The sequence below is a fragment of the Phyllobates terribilis genome, unplaced genomic scaffold (assembly GCF_046119375.1).
Source record: "Phyllobates terribilis strain yellow unplaced genomic scaffold, ASM4611937v1 Scaffold_10__3_contigs__length_209671492, whole genome shotgun sequence".
In the NCBI taxonomy this organism is placed as follows: domain Eukaryota; kingdom Metazoa; phylum Chordata; class Amphibia; order Anura; family Dendrobatidae; genus Phyllobates; species Phyllobates terribilis.
In genome coordinates this window covers 71,475,400-71,496,527 of record NW_027362770.1, presented here as the reverse complement: position 1 = coordinate 71,496,527, position 21,128 = coordinate 71,475,400, and positions in this window count along the sequence as shown.

Sequence of the window (21,128 nt, the reverse complement as noted above, 5' to 3'; positions counted from 1 at the left end):
CCGGCTGTTCAAGGATTGCATACATGTGGCAAGATGTACACTGGATAGCATTGTCAATAATGAAGCTCATTTCCTAATGGGGATTGCCCTAGACAGAAACGTTAAGTAAAAAAAAATGTAAAGAATTAATAAAATACAGACAGCAATTCAGTCTAAATTCCTCCCTTCCAAACTCCCTGAATCCAAGTCACTGAAAGACCAGGCACACACTTACTTCCGTTTGCACTTACACTCCAGTCACACTCAGCTCATTCACACTCGCCTAAGGAAGAAGATTTAAAGAGTTGTTTTTTTTTTTCCCCTTTTAGCAGCAATCCACCCTACAGCTCAATGCACTACCAAAAAGTTAGGTCTTCCTGAGTCTGGTTGTTTTTTAAAGAATCTGCAGACAAAACCCCAAAAAGGCCATTTGCACCACCTGCCAGGCCAGCACCAGCAGGGGTAGCAAAACGAGCAGCCTGACCACCAGCAGCATGATCAGGCACATGGCAGCAAAGCACCCGACTAAATGGGCCGAACCCCAGGGTTCAGAAACAGTGTATGCAGGTGACACCACCTCTTCTTCCGCTCTTGTGCATGCAAGCCAATCCCCTGTCCATGGCGCATGCCAAGATGCCTCCCGCCCTGCACGTGTCTTTGCACACTATCAACTAGCACCATCAGCAAGCACGTCCACGTCTTTGTCCCAGCGCAGCGTTCAGTTGTCCCTACGCAAGTGCAAATATGCAGCCAACGCCCCACAGGTCGCACTACTAAATTCCCACATTTCGCAACTGCTAGCACTCGAAATGTTGCCTTTTAGGCTCGTGGAGACAGAAGCTTTCTGCAACCTGATGGCGGCAGCCGTCCCTCGGTACTCAGTCCCCAGCCGCCACTATTTCTCCCAGTGTGTCGTCCCCGCATTACACGAGCACGTGTTCCTCAACATTAGCCGTGCCCTCAAAAACGCAGTTACTGGGAAAGTCCACCTAACCATGGACACGTGGACAAGTGCTTGTGGGCAGGGACGGTACATCTTGCTGATGGCATATCGGGTTAATATAGTGGGAGCCAGGACCCAGTCGGAATACGTCCTACCGACGCCGTGGTTTGCGGGCCCTGGGTCAATCAGGGTTGCCCTCACATTCTACAGCTCCTGCCCTGCTCCTCTAAAGCCTCCATCTCCGAAATTACCACATCAGTCGCAAGCAGGAAACACTACAGCACTGCCTCGGCCAAGCAGCAACAGGCTGTGCTGAAGCTAATATGATTGTGCTTAACCTCGTGGTTGAGCGGTTTCTCAAAACCTACCCGTAGCTGCTGGTTAAAGTACACCGCCTGTGTGCCCATTTTAGTAAGTCAGCTACAGCTTCCACCGCCCTTGCCATGCTTCAGCGGCGTTTACAGCTACCAGCTCACCGACTGAACTGAAATGTCCTCATGCATTGGAACTCTACATTGCAGATGTTGGGAAGGATTTGTGAGCAAAAGAGGGCAGTTGTTGAGTACCAGCATCAACAAGGCCGCCGGTATTCAGGTCAGACTCCACACATAAGACCTCCGGAGTGGACATTTATGTCAGACATATGTACCATCCTCCAAAACTTTGAGGACTCCACCAAGATGGTGAGTGGCGATGATGCCATAATTAGCATCACCATCCCTCTTCTCTGTCTTCTGAAATGCTCTCTGCTCACAATTAAAGAGGATGCATTGCAGGCAGAGCACGATGAGATGGAGCAAGGAACTAGACAGGGTGATTCCACACAGCCTAGCCTCATCTTATCCCAACGTGGATTGGGGGACAATGAAGAAGAGGAGGAGGAGGAAGAACAGGAGCTAGTTTCCTGCGCTATAGACGGTACTACCTGCACAACTGTCATACCGTCTGTTCAGCGTTGATGGCCTGAGGACAGGGAGGAGGAGGATGAGGGGGAGAGCATGGTAAGTCGTCCTCTTGGTGAGGACACCGAAGTCTTACCTGTTAGCAGTCTGGCACGCATGGCTGAGTTTATGTTACGCTGCCTTTCCAATCACCCTCTCATTGTCCAAATTTTGGGTTTCAGTCATTACTGGTTAGTGACACTTCTAGACCCACGCTACAAAGAGCACTTTCTGTCTCTTATTCCTTTGCAGGACAGGCCTAATAAAATGGTGCAGTATGAGAAGACAATTGTTGCGGAATTATTTATAAAATTCCCATCTGAATACGCTGGCGGGAGAGGTCACAGTTCGTTGGACAACCAAGCAGTCCAGGAGAGAGAGACACAAATGCAATCCAGCAGAGGCAAGGGAACACTGTCAAAGTTCTGGGACAGTTTTCTCAGACCCTCCCATCGCACAGGCCCTGAGGCGCGGGGTACTCTACCAAGGAGGGAAAAGTTTCGGAAGATGGTGAGGGAGTACCTTGCCAACTGTACCAACGTCCTCCGTGATTCCTCTGTGCCTTATAATTATTGGGTATCCAAGCTGGACACATGGCATGAACTGGCTCTCTACGCCTTGGAGGTCCTGGCCTGCCCTGCCACTAGCATTTTATCAGAGCGGGTTTTCAGTGCCGCCCATGGAATTAAAACCGATAGGCGCATCCGCCTGTCAACTGAAAATGCTGTCAGGCTGACTTTTATAAAAATGAACAAACGCTGGATTGGGCCAGACTTCTCAACACCACCTAATGAAAGCAGCATAACATAAACTCAAACACAGTGGTTTTTTTTGGGAGGTCTAACTCTACTCCCATGCACCTCTTTCTTCACACCCAGACATGGGTATACTCTTCCTGATTTTGTCTATTTGCTCTTGTCCTCCTCCTTCTCCTAATCCTCATCCTTCGCATCCTCCTCCATATCACCACCATATCTGCCATATCACGATATCTCTTGTAAGGGACATTGGAGTTCCTCCAAATTTTTGGCAGCCATTGCATTCACTGCATAGGCAAACAGTATGAGAGACTCACTTTCTAATAGTGGGGACATTGTTTTCAGGAGGCCCTCCAACCTCTATGTTTCTTGCAAGGGGCATTGGAGTGCCTCCAAATTTTTGCCAGCCGTTGCATTCACCCCATAGGCAAACAGTAAGGGAGATCCACTCCTTTTTAATGTGAACATGTTGTACTCATTACTGTAGCCCAGCTCCATGTGTCTTTAAATTGCTAGTAGGGTTTTTCCTAAATTTTGGCAGCCGTTGGACTCACTGCATACCCTATAACTGGATAGCAGACCCTCTCCTTTCTAATGGGAACATGTCATTACTGTGGCCCAGCTCTATGTGTCTTTAAAATGTTAGTGGGGTTTTTCCCAAATTTTGGCAGCCCGTGCAGTCACAGCATGGACATTACCACTATAGGAGACCCACTCATTTATAATGGGAACGTTTTTTTTTACTGAGACCCTCCTCTATGTCTCTTCAAAGGGGTATTGGGTTGCATCCAAATTTTTTGCAGCCCTTGCAGTTACTGCATACGTAATAACAGTATAGGAGACCCAATCTTTAATAATGGGAACAACAAAGCATAGCCAAGTGCTGGCCTTTTAAGAATAGTAAGGCTGTAAAAATAGTTCTTGTGACTTTCACAATCCCTCCTTCATAAATGAAACAGGATGTGTCTGATGATGTTTCACACACCACATGGCTAAATAAGGTTGTACAATGTTAAAATGACATTTACTGGTGAATGTATTTTTCACAGTTGAAAGCAATGCAAAAGTGAAAAAACACATCAAAAACGCTACGTGTGAACATAGCCCAAAGTGTGGAGGAGCATTTTTTTGGGGTTATTTATTTGGCTTATATACAAGTCATTACCCTGGAAAGGATGTTCCTTAACATATTTCCCTGGAAATTCCATTTTAGTTTCGTTTTTGTATGTTTTATTGTGAGTCCGTAAAAGTGGCGTAATACTCTAACAACATTGTTGACAGCAGTGACCTGGGAGTCAGAAATGCTTCCATGGGTCTTCCCCATGCTGTTCCCATGTCATTTGAGCACTATTCCCATCGATTTGGGCAATTTTTAGGCCCTCTGCTGACTGCCAGGGGGCGCAGCCGGAAAAATGCTCGAGTTTTCCATAGACTTACATTGGGCTCATTACTTGGACCGAGCACTCGAGCATTCCAATTTGCTCGACCTGAGCAACGAGTACCCGAGCATTTTAGTGCTCGCCCATCACTATCCTTCAGGTCTGAAATAATACTGAGAGTTCTGACATGGCACATAATTCATGCTGACCAAACCACAGGCAGCATGAAGCAGAGGCCAGCTCCCTATTACAAACATACAGTCATGGCCGAAAGTGTTGGCACCCTTGAAATTGTTCAAGAAAATGAAGTATTTCTCCACAAAATTATTGCAATTACACATTCAAAAGAAGAGTGGTCCAAAATTCCAGTTGAAAGGTGTAAGAAACTTGTTGATGGTTATAGGAAGCGATTGATTGCAGTTATGTATTCCAAAGGATGTGTAACCAAATATTAATTTGAGGGTGCCAACAATTTTTATGGTTTTGTGTGAAATGATATCCAATTTGCCTTTTTTTCTCTGTTTTGTTTTGTGTTTTTCCAATGCACACAAAGGAAATAAACATGTGTATAACAAAACATCTGTAATTGCAATAATATTTTGGGAAAAAATACTTCATTTTCTGGAACAATTTCAATGGTGCCAATACTTTCTGCCATGGCTGTATTTCCTATTTGGAAATCTGGTGACAAATTAGGGAAATGTGCTCCTGCTGACTTCTCACTGACGCTCGTCTAGACTGACAAACCTCTTGCTATATACATATAGAAGCCAGTAGGAACAAACCTCCACCAATACTCCACCAATAGTCCACTGGTATCAAATATGTTTTCCTCTGAAATACAGCACAATTTTAGCATAAAACATACATGTTTGTAATGAGGGAGATGTCAATGCATTAGATCGTATTGGGATAAGTTTATTGAAAACAGAAGAACATCGAGTAATATCGAGTTCTAAGAAAAGATGATTGCAATTAATATTTTATGTGGAATACAATTATCTACTAAAACAGACATTTCAGAAGAGCTAATGATCTAAGTATCAAAATAATGAGCGCCCAGCAATGGGATTCTGTAATTAGCTACATTTCGGGCGACACATGGGCTAAAGAGGGGACTCCCCACCACCTTTAACAAAATTGTTAACAATAATAACTTATTTAAAGAAAACATTACTTATTAAGTAATTAGGTATTAATTCAGTAATATATATCTCTTCTCTTTATATGATTATTAAATTAAGCAGAATACAGCATCAATAATATTTAGTAACTGAATGTATAATAATCACTGATAACCATTTAAACTAGGGTATCTTTCACATTAATGAGGCTTTGTCATCTTGTGAAATTAGGTCTACTCTTTTCAGTCGGTGCTTATTATAGGCAACCTTCAAAAAGCCATTGAACACCTAGCATCATTATATCGTGACACTTGCTGGACATGTCATTATAGTTCTAATAGTAAAAAAAAGTCTAAAAGAGTTTGTATTGAATGGCTTGTTCTAGTATTAGACATTATTATCAAAGAGAAATGAATGTTCATCAATTTGTATTGTTCTCATTTTAAATGATAATATTAAGCTTATTTCTGATCAACATTACCAGCTTCTCATCTGGTCTAAGATTGAAGAAACTTTTTAACCTTTTGCCGCCTTTATTATGTGTTTCTTAGTATATAAATAATAATGGGGAAGCAGATTTGTCACTTATCTACATATATTTGTACTACATTTAGCTAATAAAGAATCCATATCATCTATAATATGTCCAACTGCCTAACAATGCTAATATGCACAATACAATGCTTTAAAGGGAACCTGTCATGTAAAATAACGCTACTCACCTACTGAAATGGGGATAATTTGCAGGTTAATAGCCTTCTGACACCGTGCAGCACATGCACTGAGGGGCCCCGCTACCGGGAATTAATGAACTTTATTCCTCCCAGCAGCCTCACTCTTTCTGTCATGGGGGTGGCACCGGTACAGTTTCAGTCACTGCTCTGTGCATAGTGAGCGGCGGCTGTAACGCTGCTGCACCTACAGACTGCCCCTAACCGTCCCTGGTTAACCTATATACTACGGCTCTCTTACCAATCAGATATGGCCATGTTTTTGCCACATACCCTCTATGTCCCTCTCCCCTGACTGTAACCCTGCACCCATTTTCCATACGAAACGCCATCGTAGGAAACCTCATGGCATGTCCCCCCATAACATGGACTCTCTATATAAACCCACCCACAGCCTGGGCATGCTTCCTAGTCATGGGGCCCTACTTTCTAGCCCACTGTCCGGGGCTTACTTACTTGTCCTGTTCTAGTGGATCTTACTTTTCACGATCTTACTGGAAAATGAAAAAAAAAACCACAGGTCTGACATTGTTTTGTGTGTTTTGTTATTACGGCATTCATTGTGTAGTAAAAATAAACTGCAATCAAGATTCCCCAGATCAGTAGGATTATGGATTTACCAAACTTGCCAGTTTTTTATTATTTGATTGTTAATAAATTTGTAAGAAAAAAAAGCATTTTTTTGGTTTGTGTTACCATTTTCTGAGACCTGTAACATTTTCATTTATTGGTCCTTGGAGCTGTGTGATGGATTGTTTTTTTGTTTTTTTTTGCTGGGAGAGCAAATGTTTTTATTGATACCATTTTGGAATAGATACAGTGGTGGCCAAAAGTATTGGAACCCCTGCAATTCTGTCAGATAATACTCAGTTTCTTCCTGAAAATGATTGCAATCACAAATTCTTTGATATTATTCTCTTCATTTAATTTGTCTTCAATGAAAAAAACACAAAAAGAATTGTCCTAAAGCCAAATTGGATATAATTCCACACCAAACCTAAAAAAGGGGGTGGACAAAAGTATTGGCACCCTTTGAAAAATCATGTGATGCTTCTCTAATTCGTGTAATTAACAGCACCTGTAACTTACCTGTGGCACCTAACAAGTGTTGGCAATAACTAAATCACACTTGCAGCCAGTTAACATGGATTAAAGTTGACTCAACCTCTGTCCTGTGTCCTTGTGTGTACCACATTGAGCATGGAGAAAAGAAAGAAGACCAAAGAACTGTCTGAGGACTTGAGAAACCAAATTGTGAGGAAGCATGAGCAATCTCAAGGCTGCAAGTCCATCTCCAAAGACCTGAATGTTCCTGTGTCTTCCGTGCACAGTGTCATCAAGAAGTTTAAAGCCCATGGCACTGTGGCTAACCTCCCTAGATGTGGACGGAAAAGAAAAATTGACGAGAGATTTCAACGCAAGATTGTGCAGATGGTGGATAAAGAACCTCGACTAACATCCAAACAGGTTCAAGCTGCCCTGCAATCCGAGGGTACAACAGTGTCAACCCGTACTATCCGTCGGCGTCTGAATGAAAAGGGACTGTATGGTAGGATACCCAGGAAGACCCCACTTCTTACCCCGAGACATAAAAAAGCCAGGCTGGAGTTTGCCAAAACTTACCTGAGAAAGCCTAAAACGTTTTGGAAGAATGCTCTCTGGTCAGATGAGACAAAAGTAGAGCTTTTTGGGAAAAAGCATCAACATAGAGTGTACAGGAAAAAAAAAGAGGCATTCAAAGAAAAGAACACGGTCCCTACAGTCAAACATGGCGGAGGTTCCCTGATGTTTTGGGGTTGCTTTGCTGCCTCTGGCACTGGACTGCTTGACCGTGTGCATGGCATTATGAAGTCTGAAGACTACCAACAAATTTTGCAGCATAATGTAGGGCCCAGTGTGAGAAAGCTGGGTCTCCCTCAGAGGTCATGGGTCTTCCAGCAGGACAATGACCCAAAACACACTTCCAAAAGCACTATAAAATGGTTTGAGAGAAAGCACTGGAGACTTCTAAGGTGGCCAGCAATGAGTCCAGACCTGAGTCCCATAGAACACCTGTGGAGAGATCTCAAAATGGCAGTTTGGAGAAGGCACCCTTCAAATATCAGGGACCTGGAGCAGTTTGCCAAAGAAGAATGGTCTACAATTCCAGCAGAGCATTGTAAGAAACTCACTGATGGTTACCTGAAGCGGTTGTTCGCAGTTATTTTGGCTAAAGGTTGTACAACCAAGTATTAGGCTGAGGGTGCCAATACTTTTGTCCGGCCCTTTTTTGGAGTTTTGTGTGAAATTATCAATGATTTGATTTTTGCTTCATTCTCTTTTGTGTTTTTTCCTTGTAAGCAAATTAAATGAAGATAATAATACCAAAGAATTTGTGATTGCAATCATTTTCAGGAAAAAGCTGAGTATTATCTGACAGAATTGCAGGGGTGCCAATACTTTTGGCCAGCACTGTATAACATTTTGATTGATTCTTTCTTTCTTTTGCGTCACAGCGGCAACCAAAGAAACCACAATTTGGGGATTTTACATTTTTTCTGTCTACAGTATTAACTGATCAGGTTAATTAATTTTATATTTTGATAGACTGGACTTTTATGGACTCTGTGTTACCTAATATGTGTATGACTCGCCCCCTGGGCCGTGGGGCACTCGGAGCCGGGCAACAGGGAGACGATGGGGGTAGTGGTGGCAACCCGGTTCCATGGCTCAGGGTGGTCAGACCAATGGTAGTCTGCTATGTGCTGTTCATGTTGTCCGACTACGCCACCCGTGGATTGCGGTTATGAACCGCCGCTGCAAGGTAATCCCCTGAGGCTGATGGTGTACGCAGCTGAGGTTGTTTAACTCCCCACGGGAAGAGTGTAGCCCCAGGGCTGTGCAATGGATGATGGGGTTGATGGTGCAGGGAGTCCCAGTACCGGTAGTGCTGGAGAAGCGAGAAAGTACACAGACAACGTACTGCAATCCAATGTCTTTTACTCACAGTTCATGTGCTCCGGGTCACTTCTGTACAGGTAGTGACCGCCCGAGCCGTGCTGCGTCCACCAGGTGTGGGGCTCGGTCAACTCCCAGGCAGTTCAGAAGTCTGGCTCAGGACCCCCTTTTGTCCTTTCTCTGGCCTGCCTCACCAGTGACCCACTTTTGTCCAGCTGCCGCAGATCTGCGTGGGTAAACGTGGGCCCCGTTCCCCGCTGTCCTATATGGTGGCTTCCTAGCAGGTTTGATGAGGTGTCGCACAAATAAATGATCACGACCTCCGGTCTTTGGCTGAGGGTAGTTTCTCCTCCACCAACTTGGGATCCGGTATCCTTAATCTGCCTGACCCTTCACCCGGTATTCTCATGGGTTCTTAGGGTCCCTTCCACCTTCTTGTTCCTGAACCCTTCTGTTTCTCTATCTCTCCTCCTCCTTTTCTGTTCCTTCTTCTCCTGTTCCTTCTTCCTCAGCCTTTTCTCTAGGCCCACTCCTGAGCAGAGCTCCTACAGAGCCTCTGCTCCCTGTCACCTCTCCACTGAACTTCTCTCTGACTCAACAGACTCTGCTCTCACTCTCTCCTGCATCTAAGATGGTGCCCACCTTTTATACTTCCCTCTAAAGCATGAGCCCAGGTGACCAGCAACCAATGGGCTCCTACCTACGCTCAGGAACCGTCCCCTCCTGCTCCTACATCACTGGGTTTTCCTCCCCCCTCCCCACTCCAGCCAGGGACACGGTCTGTCGTGCCTGCATTACTGTCTAATGGGAGCACCGTAGAACTGTCCCTCGGAAATGGGGTGTGTGTGCTGTATGCAGCTACCTGAGCCCTGGTCCATACTCCATCCTTACCCGGGAGTGAAATATCACACCTCTGGCAGAGGTGCAATACTCCTGTAGCGGCCGAACCCTCGGGTCGCTACATGTATTTTTTCAATTCCTTTTTTTCTAATGGAGGAAAAGATTTTGATTAGAATTTTTATGTTTTTATATTTTTTAATTTTTTACTGTATTTGTTAGTCTCCTTAAGGGATTTGAACCTGTGATCATTTAATCACCTATTATACAGCAATACAAGCAATACTTCAGTATACCAGTACATAGTAAAAATCAGTTTATTTTGAAGTCTGTGGCTTTATTCAACAGAGTGCTGTAATGGCAGACACAGGGTTGTCCGGTAGACCCCTGGCTTCCATAGCAACCCATTGGCGCCCCACAATCACATGGGGGTTGATTTCCACATGGAATGGTGTACCCCCATGATGGCAGGCTGTAAATGACGCTGTGAAAGATTGGCAGCAGCATATAACAAGCTAACTGCGATGAGCAGAACTCCACCGGCGCTTAGATGCAGGTCCAGGGAGTAACAAGCAGCCATTATCTGCTGGGTATCGGGCCCGCTCCATACACCCACTACTGGCTGTATATCTACAGAAGGAGTTAAAAGATTATGTGGGGAACAGTGTGTGAAATAAATGAAAATATAAATAAAAAAAAACAAGAAAAAAAAATAAAACAAAACTAAAAAAAAAGAGACATAGCTAGTCTGAATCACTGTTTCTAGCCCTGTCACCAGCGGAAAAAAAAACATATCCAATATATAAAAATACTTTCTACAGAAAGGGTAATGCAACCTAAAATGTTGTGGTCCTTTGCGGTTGTAAAAAGAAAAAACAAAAAAATGTGAAAAATAAACACGTATTTCGCGTCTTTCTTTACATTTTTTTTTACTCGGTATCAGCAAAAAAAAAGGAATCTAAAAATGACATAAGGATTAAGCCCAATATGTCACAAAAAAATTAGCAAAAATTATTTGATTATCACAATGAGAAAATTTTTTAAAGCCATTAAAAGTGCATGTTAAATAAGACTCAAAAATGGGCCTGGTGAGGAAGAAGGGGTAATAGCCCGGTCCTGAGCAGGTTAGAAAAAAGCTTATATTCAGGTTGGTTAGGGTCTAGACACAATTTTTTTTGCCCTCATTCAGACATACATATTTCATGTACGTGTTCTATCCGTGTTTTTCACGGATACAACATGCATCCATTATAGTCTATGGAGCTGTTCACAGGTCCATGTTTTTTCACAAACTGTGTGCCAGTGCAAAACTCGCGGAGACATGTCCATTTTTCTCTGGTATCACAAATGAAAAGTGCCAATACAAGTCAATGGGTCTGTGAAAAACACATACCGAACATGGATGCCATCGGTGTACAATCTGTGTACTGTACATTTTGAAATAAAAATATTAAATATATACACTGATCAAAAAAATAAAGGGAACACTCAAATAACACATCCTAGATCTGAATGAATGAAATATTCTCATTGAATACTTTGTTCTGTTCAAAGTTGAATGTGCTGACAACAAAATCACACAAATCATCAATGGAAATCAAATTTATTAACCAATGGAGGCCTGGATTTGGAGTCACTCCCAAAATTAAAGTGGAAAAACACACTACAGGCTGATCCAACTTTGATGTAATGTCCTTAAAACAAGTCAAAATGAGGCTCAGTATTGTGTGTGACCTCCACGTGCCTGTATGATGTCCCTACAACGCATGGGCATGCTCCTGATGAGGTTGCGGATGGTTTCCTGTGGGATCTCCTCCCAATCCTGGACTAAAGCATCCGCCAACTCCTGGACAGTCTGTGGTGCAATGTGACGTTGGTGGATGGAGACATGATGTCCCAGATGTGCTCAATCGGCTTCAATGCCTTCATCTTGCAGGAACTGCAGACACACTCGAGCCACATGAGGTCTGGCATTGTCCTGTATTAGGAGGAACCCAGGGCCAACCGCACCAGCATATGGTCTCACAAGGGGTCTGAGGATCTCATCTCGGTACCTAATGGCAGTCAGGCTACCTCTGGCGACCACATGGAGGGTTGTGCGGCCCTCCAAAGAAATGCCACCCCACACCACTACTGACCCACTGCCAAACCGGTCATGCTGAAGGATGTTGTAGGTAGCAGATCGCTCTTCACGGCATCTCCAGACTCTGTCATGTCTGTCACATGTGCTCAGTGTGAACTTGCTTTCATCTGTGAAGAGCACAGGGCACCAGTGGCGACTTCGCCAATCCTGGTGTTCTGTGGCAAATGCCAAGCGTCCTGCATGGTGTTGGGCTGTGAGCACAACCCCCATCTGTGGACATCGGGCCCTCATACCACCCTCATGGAGTCAGTTTCTAACCGTTTGTGCAGACACATGCACATTTGTGGCCTGCTGGAGGTCATTTTGCAGGGCTCTGGCAGTTCTCCTCCTGTTCCCCCTTGCACAAAGGCGGAGGTAGCGGTCCTGCTGCTGGGTTGTTGCCCTACGGCCCCATCCACGTCTCCAGGTGTACTGACCTGTCTCCTGGTAGCGCCTCCAGCCTCTGGACACTACGCTGACAGACACAGCAAACCTTCTTGCCACAGCTCACATTGATGTGACATCCTGGATGAGCTGCACTATCTGAGCAACTTCTGTGGGTTGTAGAGTCCGTCTCATGCTACCACGAGTGTGAAAGCACAACCAACATTCAAAAGTGACCAAAACATCAGCCAGAAAGCATTGGTACTGAGATGTGGTCTGTGGTCCCCACCTGCAGAACCACTCCTTCATTGAGTGTGTCTTGATAATTGCCAATAATTGCATCTATTGTCTATTACATTAGCATAACAGCTTGTGAAATTGATTGTCAATCAGTGTTGCTTCCTAAGTGGACAGTTTGATTTCACAGAAGTTTGATTTACTTGGAGTTATATTCTGTTGAAGTGAAGTGTTCCCTTTATTTTTTTGAGCAGTGTATTTTTAATTTTCTAAATATAATGTATTAAATGCATAATATGTTGCATATTTGTTTTCATAGGAATTTAGAAAAGTTTAGAAATTTTAGGCTTAAAAATTTTGAAATTTTAACTAAGAAATATATGTTAATTGAGGATCAGAGGCTATAGGCCACCAACAGCTCATTATCATCCCACCAGGGGATCAGAGGCTATAGGCCACCAACAGCTCATTATCATCCCACCAGGGGATCAGAGGCTATAGGCCACCAACAGCTCATTATCATCCCACCAGGGATCAGAGGCTATAGGTCACCAACAGCTCATTATCATCCCACCAGGGGATCAGAGGCTATAGGCCACCAACAGCTCATTATCATCCCACCAGGAATATTATAGGATAGCACTCAAATATCTAGTGACTCAGGTAACTTACAACCACTTACTCCTCCTGGTCTCTATCTCTGCCCAATACTATAATATTGTATTCTCATTTACAGGTGATATCAAATACCACTTGTGGATCCCCACGGCTACTTATATATCAGATTTCTCTGGACCATTTAGATACCCACCACAACATATCTGAGTATGATGAAAGCCAGGTAACCTCCATTTCCCCCCCCCCATCTTAGATCAGCACACCCAACCCACCACCCTCTTACTAGCCTTACTTATTTTATTGCTACCATTCAGAGGTACCGCCTGCAATGGAACCCAGCCACTGAGCAGGTTACCATACCCCCCAATAAGCCGCATCCCTACTACGTGATCAACAGATTGGACTCAGGAGCACGACCCCATATACAGGTACTAAGACCCCCATATTGTACCATAATACCGTATCATACCAGTTACTCATTATCTATGATACCATAGGTATTAACCTGAAGATCGCCCGAGACGACCCACCTGATCATCCCTACTCATTTGATCAGGTATTTATCCATTCATACCACCCCTACTACTCTTCCAGGACCAATTTTAAATAAAATGATTTTAAAATATCTTTAAAAAATCTTAAATATCCTAACCACCCACTCCCCTTCCTTACAGGTCCTCCCACTCTGAGCTCCACAGAGGATCTATCTGTACCCAGCAATTATTGTTCCTCAGGACCATTGTTTCACTATACACACCTCAGTGTGTGTTTTTTAGATTCTAGACCCCCCTTCTTTTAGCTCTTACTCCAAAACCCCCCCCTTCCTTATATATTTTATACCTTTTTATACCTTTTACATTTTATGTCTTGATATTCTAATAAAGACCCACTTTTTACTTCCAATACCTCCCTTTGCGTCTGTATCCCGTTCCTTAAGCGCGAATTACTACTTGATATAGGAATTTAGAAAAGTTTAGAAATTTTAGGCTTAAAAATTTTGAAATTTTAACTAAGAAATATATGTTAATTGAGGAGTCAGAGCTGGAGATGGCAGTTGGCTTGCTGACTCTAGCCCACAATGGTTTTGCTACCAATTTTCAAGAACTGCAAGTAAACACAGCAACAAAACTGCAACATGCAACCTCACTCTAACAGGCCTATGCATACACTATACCCAAAACATTCATCCTTTCTTAATTTGATGGTCATCCATTTTCAAACATTTTCCTAATGTGCTCAGGGTGGTGGGAAACAAAAAAAAAGGATACTCCTCTGTACTGGGTACAATGTGCTCCGAAGGTTGTCTACTTGGGTTGAGTCAGCTGATGCTGATTGGCTGTAGTGGTCATCTGATGCCCCCACTAGATGCTGATGCCAGTAGACTGGCAGTGGACACAGTACCAAGTGTGAGTAGTTGTGCTGTTACCATGGGTGAGTATCCTTTTTCTTTTCTTCCCACGCCGGGCATATCAGGATAATGTTTGAAAGAGGTGGATATCCCCTTTTAAAAATATATAATTAAGGAAAGGGGTGGACTTTTAAGAAAAATTAAAAAGGGTATTTTACTTGACCCCTTTATGATGCTCTAAACCGGGCACATGTCAGCTGATCTATGCAGCTGACATGTGCCTGCAACAGCCGCAGGTGGAATCACGATCCACCCGCAGCTGTTAAATAGTTAAATGTCGCTGTCAATCTCTGACAACAACATTTAACATTGCCGCGCTGGAAGCACATCACTGGCTCCGCCTATTGGTGACCCAGTCACATGATTGCGGGTCACCGATGGGTTGGCATGACAACCCGGGGTCTGCAGCAGACCCCTGTAGTTGTCATGGCCAGATTGCTATGAGCGCAGCCCAGTGGTCGGCACTCATAGCAAGTGAGCAAATCAGTTGCATACAGGCGATCTGCTCGTCGCCTGTATGTAGCAGAGCCGATCAGGCAAGTGCTGTTTCTAGTCTCCTATGGAGACTATTGAAGCATGCAAAAAGTAAAAAAAAAATGTTTTTTTAAAAAAAATATATATAAAAGTTTAAATCACCCCCCTTTTATTCAAAATAAAACAATTAAAAAAAAAAACACATACACATATTGGGTATCGCCGCGCGAGAATCGCCCGATCTAGCAATATAAAAAAATTAGATGGTGGCCCGATTCTAACGCATCAGGTATTCTAGAATATGTATGTAGTTTATTCTGTCATCCTCATTGGCGTATTTTTGCTTACGACCCATTGGAAGACAGGAAGCGTAAATCGTGATAGCGTACAGTAAAGAAGTATCTGTTCAGCGCGCTGTGACTGACAGAACTTGTTCAGTAAACGTGAGTGAACTACGTGACACTGTGACTGACAGAACTTGTTCAGTAAACGTGAGTGAACTATGTGGCACTGTGACTGACAGAACTTGTCCAGTAAACGTGAGTGAACTACATCACACTGTGACTGACAGAACTTGTTCAGTAAACGTGAGTGAACTACATCACACTGTGACTGACAGAACTTGTTCAGTAAACGTGAGTGAACTACATCACACTGTGACTGACAGAACTTGTTCAGTAAACGTGAGTGAACTACGTGGCACTGTGACTGACAGAACTTGTCCAGTAAACGTGACTGAACTACGTGGCACTGTGACTAAACAGAACTTGTTCAGTAAACGTGACTGAACTACGTGGCACTGTGACTGACAGAACTTATTCAGTAAACATGAGTGAAATATGTCGCACTGTGACTGACAGAACGTGTTCAGTAAACGTGAGTGAACTATGTGGCACTGTGACTGACAGAACTTGTTCAGTAAGCGTGAGTGAACTACATCACACTGTGACTGACAGAACTTGTTCAGTAAGCGTGAGTGAACTACATCACACTGTGACTGACAGAACTTGTTCAGTAAACGTGACTGAACTACGTGGCACTGTGACTGACAGAACGTGTTCAGTAAACGTGAGTGAACTATGTGGCACTATGACTGACAGAACGTGTTCAGTAAACGTAAGTGAACTATGTCGCACTGTGACTGACAGAACGTGTTCAGTAAACGTGACTGAATTACGTGGCACTGTGACTGACAGAACTTGTTCAGTAAACGTGAGTGAACTACGTGGCACTGTGACTGACAGAACTTGTTCAGTAAACGTGAGTGAACTACGTGGCACTGTGACTGACAGAACGTGTTCAGTAAACGTGAGTGAACTACGTGGCACTGTGACTGACAGAACGTGTTCAGTAAACGTGAGTGAACTACGTGGCACTGTGACTGACAGAACTTGTTCAGTAAACGTGAGTGAACTACGTGGCACTGTGACTGACAGAACTTGTTCAGTAAACGTGAGTGAACTACGTGGCACTGTGACTGACAGAACGTATTCAGTAAACGTGAGTGAACTACGTGGCACTGTGACTGACAGAACTTGTTCAGTAAAAGTGAGTGAACTATGTCGCACTGTGACTGGGGGTTAAATTCCGCACCAATATATCTGATTGGTCACGGCCGGCTGGGTGCGACCAATCAGCGAAGCGGGGCTTAAAGGGGTTGTCCACTACTTTAAATTAACCCCCCAATGTATCCCCCCGCGGCACCTAATGAATTTCATAAATACCTCATGTTGCCAATACTGCCTGTGCGTGGCGCTATCGCTGACCGCGCACAGGCAGCACATGACCCCCAGCTGCAGCCGTCTCTTGCTTCCGCTTACGTCACGACTATTTGCGGATGCAGCCAGGGGTCTCCTGTTCCGCGTTCCACGGTGAGTGATAGGTTGTGGGCGAAGTTATCCCCCATCGCGTCGCACCCGGCATCCACCTCGTGCCCATTCCTTGAGAGAGCCCACAACCCGTCACTCACCGTGGAACATGGAACAGGAGACCCCTGGCTGCAGCCGCAAATAGTCGTGACGTAAGCTGAAGCAAGAGCCGGCTGCAGCTGGGGGTCACGTGCTGCCTGTGCACGGTCAGCGATAGCGCCGCGCACAGGCAGTATTGGCAACATGAGGTATTTACGAGGCGCGACCAATCAGCGAAGCGTGGTTCAAATCCCGCGCCAATTCGCGGCCGGACTGCACCTGTCGCTAATTGGTCGCGGCCGGCCGGGCGCGACCAATCAGCGACGCGGGATTTCCATAACAGACAAACAGACAGAATTAGACGATTATATATATAGATAATTAATCCGATCGGTAAACGGCGTAACGAGAAAAAAATTCTAAACGTTTTTTGGTCACCGCAACATTGCAATAAAATGCTATAACGGGCAATCAAAACATCGTATCTACCCCAAAATGGTATCAATAAAAACATAAGCTCGGTGCGCAAAAAATAAGCCATCATCCGGCCCCAGATCCTAAAAAGTGGAGACGCAAGGGGTCTTGGAAAATGGCACCATTTTTTTTTTTTTAGCAAACTTTTTTTTTTTTTTTTTTTTTCACCACTTAAATAAAAAAGAACCTATACATGTTTGGTGTCTACGAACTCATAATGACCTGGAGAATAATAATGGAAGGTATTTTTTAACATTCAGTGAATGTGGTAAAAAAAAAAAAAAAGAAAAAAACTCCTGTGGAATTGCACTTTTTTGCAATTTTACCGCATTTGGAAATTTTTTCCTGTTTTCCAGTACACAATATGGTAAAACCAGTGATGTTGTTCAAAAGTACAACTTGTCCCACAAAAAGTAAGCCCTCACACCGGCATATTGACAGAAAAATAAAAAAGTTATGGCTCTGGTAACAAAGGGAGCAAATAACGAAAACGCAAAAACAGAAAATGGCCCAGAGGTAAGGGGGTTAAAGAAGTTGTCCACTACTTTTCATAAAGGCCCCAAAGTGTTTAACCTGTGCAAAGACTTTTTGTAAATACCTTTAGTTGTATTTATTGCCTGTGAGCGGCGCTATTGCTGGCTGCTCACAGGCATCACGTGACCCCCGGATGCAGCAGGCTCTTTCTTCCGCTGATTTCACGTCAAGTGAGGTGTGACATCAGTGACGCGGTCCCCGCGGTGAATGCTTAGCTGTGGGTGGGGTTATCCCGCACGTCACACCCAGCATCGATTGCGCGCTTTCTCAATGAATGAGGAGAGGGAAAGTGCGCGGTGGGTGCTGGGTTTGACGTGCGGGGTAACCTCACCACAGCTAAGCATTCACCGGGGAGCGCAGCACTTAGTCAAGTGACGTCAGCGGATGTCAGAGCCGGCTTCAGCCTGGGGTCTCGTGATGCCTGTGATTGGCCAGCGATAGCGCCGCTCACAGGCAAGAAGAACAGCACAAAGTATTTAGAAAAAACTTATTTACACCATAAAAATACTCTGGGGGCATTATCAATAGTAGTGGACAACCCCTTTAACTTACTATTGAAAATACGCTGAAGGGCCCCGGGCAGTTTAGAAGGCGCGGGCCCCCCCATACACACACACCTGATGTATCACATGTCACATGATCCCCTGTGATAGATCATGTGATAGTTCACGTGAAATTAATTTGGCACAATATTAATATATTAATTATAATAATTTTTTTAGGCTGTGTGCCCACTATGCGTTTTTTAAGCGTTTCCGCAGCGGCAATTCCTCTGCAGAAATGCTTAAAAAACGCTTGGTAGAAGGTCTGCCATGTTCCCCTATGATAATCCGCATGTGCTGTGCACATGCTGCGGAAATTTCCACTGCGGATTATCATTGCGGAAAACTCCGCAGCACTACCAATTATTTTGCGGAAGCGCAGCGTTTTTGCCGCCATTGACTTGCATTGGAACGCATGGAATCCTCATCACTGCATCTGCACATGCAGATTTCATGCGTTTCAATGTGCGAATAGTACCCGGGTCTGGAGAAGAGGAGACTCCCCTCCGGACCCAGGTACCATAGAACCTGTAAAAAAAAGAATAAAATAAAAAATAAATATTATACTTACCTTCTGATGGCCCCCGATGTCTTTATCCGATGCGTCCTGGCTAGCCGGCAGCTCGTGGTAGACTAAATGACCTGTGGTGACGTCATTTAGCCATGTGACGGGTCACGCGACCGCTGACATCGGCAGGCCATCAGAAGGTAAGTATATATTTATTTTTTATTTTTCACAATTCTTTTACGGTCACACTATATAAATCCATGCCGGTTGCATGGATTTATATAGTGTGACCAAGTTGTCAAGTACTTTTCCAAGTGATGCTAAAATCGCTTGGAAAGCGCCTGTCAACCCGCATGCGGAAATGCATGTGAAGAACGCTTCACATCCGCTTGTCCCTGGCAGGAAAAACGCATGTACAATCCGCATGCATTTTTTCTGCCAGGGAGATGCAGAAACGCTGAAAAAAAATCCGGAGCATTTCTGCATCGTGGGCACATAGCCTTACATTAATAGTATGGCTTAATAGTGAGCACAAGTAGCCATCTATACACAGCAGGAGGCCGCACGTAGCCATCTATACACAGCGGGAGGCCACACGGTGCCATCTATACACAGCAGGAGGCAGCACGTAGCCATCTATACACAGCAGGAGGCCGCACGTAGCCATCTATACACAGCAGGAGGCCGCACGTAGCCATCTATACACAGCAGGAGGCAGCACGGCGCCATCTATACACAGCAGGAGGCAGCACGGCGCCATCTATACACAGCAGGAGGCCGCATGTAGCCATCTATACACAGCAGGAGGCCGCACGTAGCCATCTATACACAGCAGGAGGCAGCACGGCGCCATCTATACACAGCAGGAGGCCGCATGTAGCCATCTATACACAGCAGGAGGCCGCACGTAGCCATCTATACACAGCAGGAGGCAGCACGGCGCCATCTATACACAGCAGGAGGCCGCATGTAGCCATCTATACACAGCAGGAGGCCGCACGGTGCCATCTATACACAGCAGGAGGCCGCACGGAGCCATCTATACACAGCAGGAGGCCGCACGTAGCCATCTATACACAGCAGGAGGCCGCACGTAGCCATCTATACACGGCAGGGGACCGCACGTAGCCATCTATACACAGCAAGAGGCCGCATGTAGCCATCTATACACAGCGGGAGGCTGCACGTAGCCATCTATACACAGCAGGAGGCCGCACGGCGCCATCTATACACAGCAGGAGGCCGCACGGCACCATCTATAAACAGCAGGAGGCCGCACATAGCCATGTATACACAGCAGGGGACTGCACGTAGCCCTCTATACACAGCAGGAGGCTGCACGTAGCCATCTATACACAGCAGGAGGCTGCACGCAGTCACACACACAGACAAACATAAAAACACATTTGAAACACAAAAATACATATAAACAGACATCACACAATGATATCTGCCTGCACAAACACACACTCACACTCTCACACACACACACTCTCACACACACACACACAGACACACACTCACACACACACTCACCATCCCCCGGCTCGGCTCCAGTCGTCCAGCTCCTCTCCGATGCTGCAGTGCAGCGCGCACTGCATGACGTCACACTAGCAGACACGGCCACGCACAGGGCTGTGTCTCCTAGCTGTGATGTGGCCGGGCCTGCACACAGGGAAGTTAACAGGTGCAGTGCTGGCCTGGCCGAAGAAGAAGCAGCGGCCGTGCGCCGCTGCTGAGGGAGCGGTCCTGGGGCCCCCCGCCATTGTCTGCCGGTATGTGCTGCAGTGCCGCACATATTATAATGAGGGCAATCTGGCCATGGACCCCCCCGGAGCCCCGGACCCCCTGGAGCTCCGGGCGGTAGCCCAGATTGCCCTCATTATAATCCGCCTATGTATATTACATCAATTATTTAGTAATTTTTTTAATGCCACTGTTCTGTACCCTAAGCAACAATGCATATGCCTCCTTCCCTGGAAATAGCAGTCAATTATGGGGCGTCCTACTGCAGGGGTGAATAGCCAGAGTCTGACAAATGGTTCTCTAAATGTCTTTGTTGCACAGCACTTCACATAGCACAGGTCATAAGTTGTATTTCTTGTTTTATGCGTATAATATTATAACCCTGTTGATGATTTGTTTCATAAACCATAACACAGACTATCTCAATAAAAAACTGAATTGCTATCACAAGTATTACATTAAATTAGTTCACTACAATGAAACATTTTCACTCTGTACAGTTGTCTTTTTTTCTTTTGTGCAGAAGAAACTTTCTTTTGTTTCAT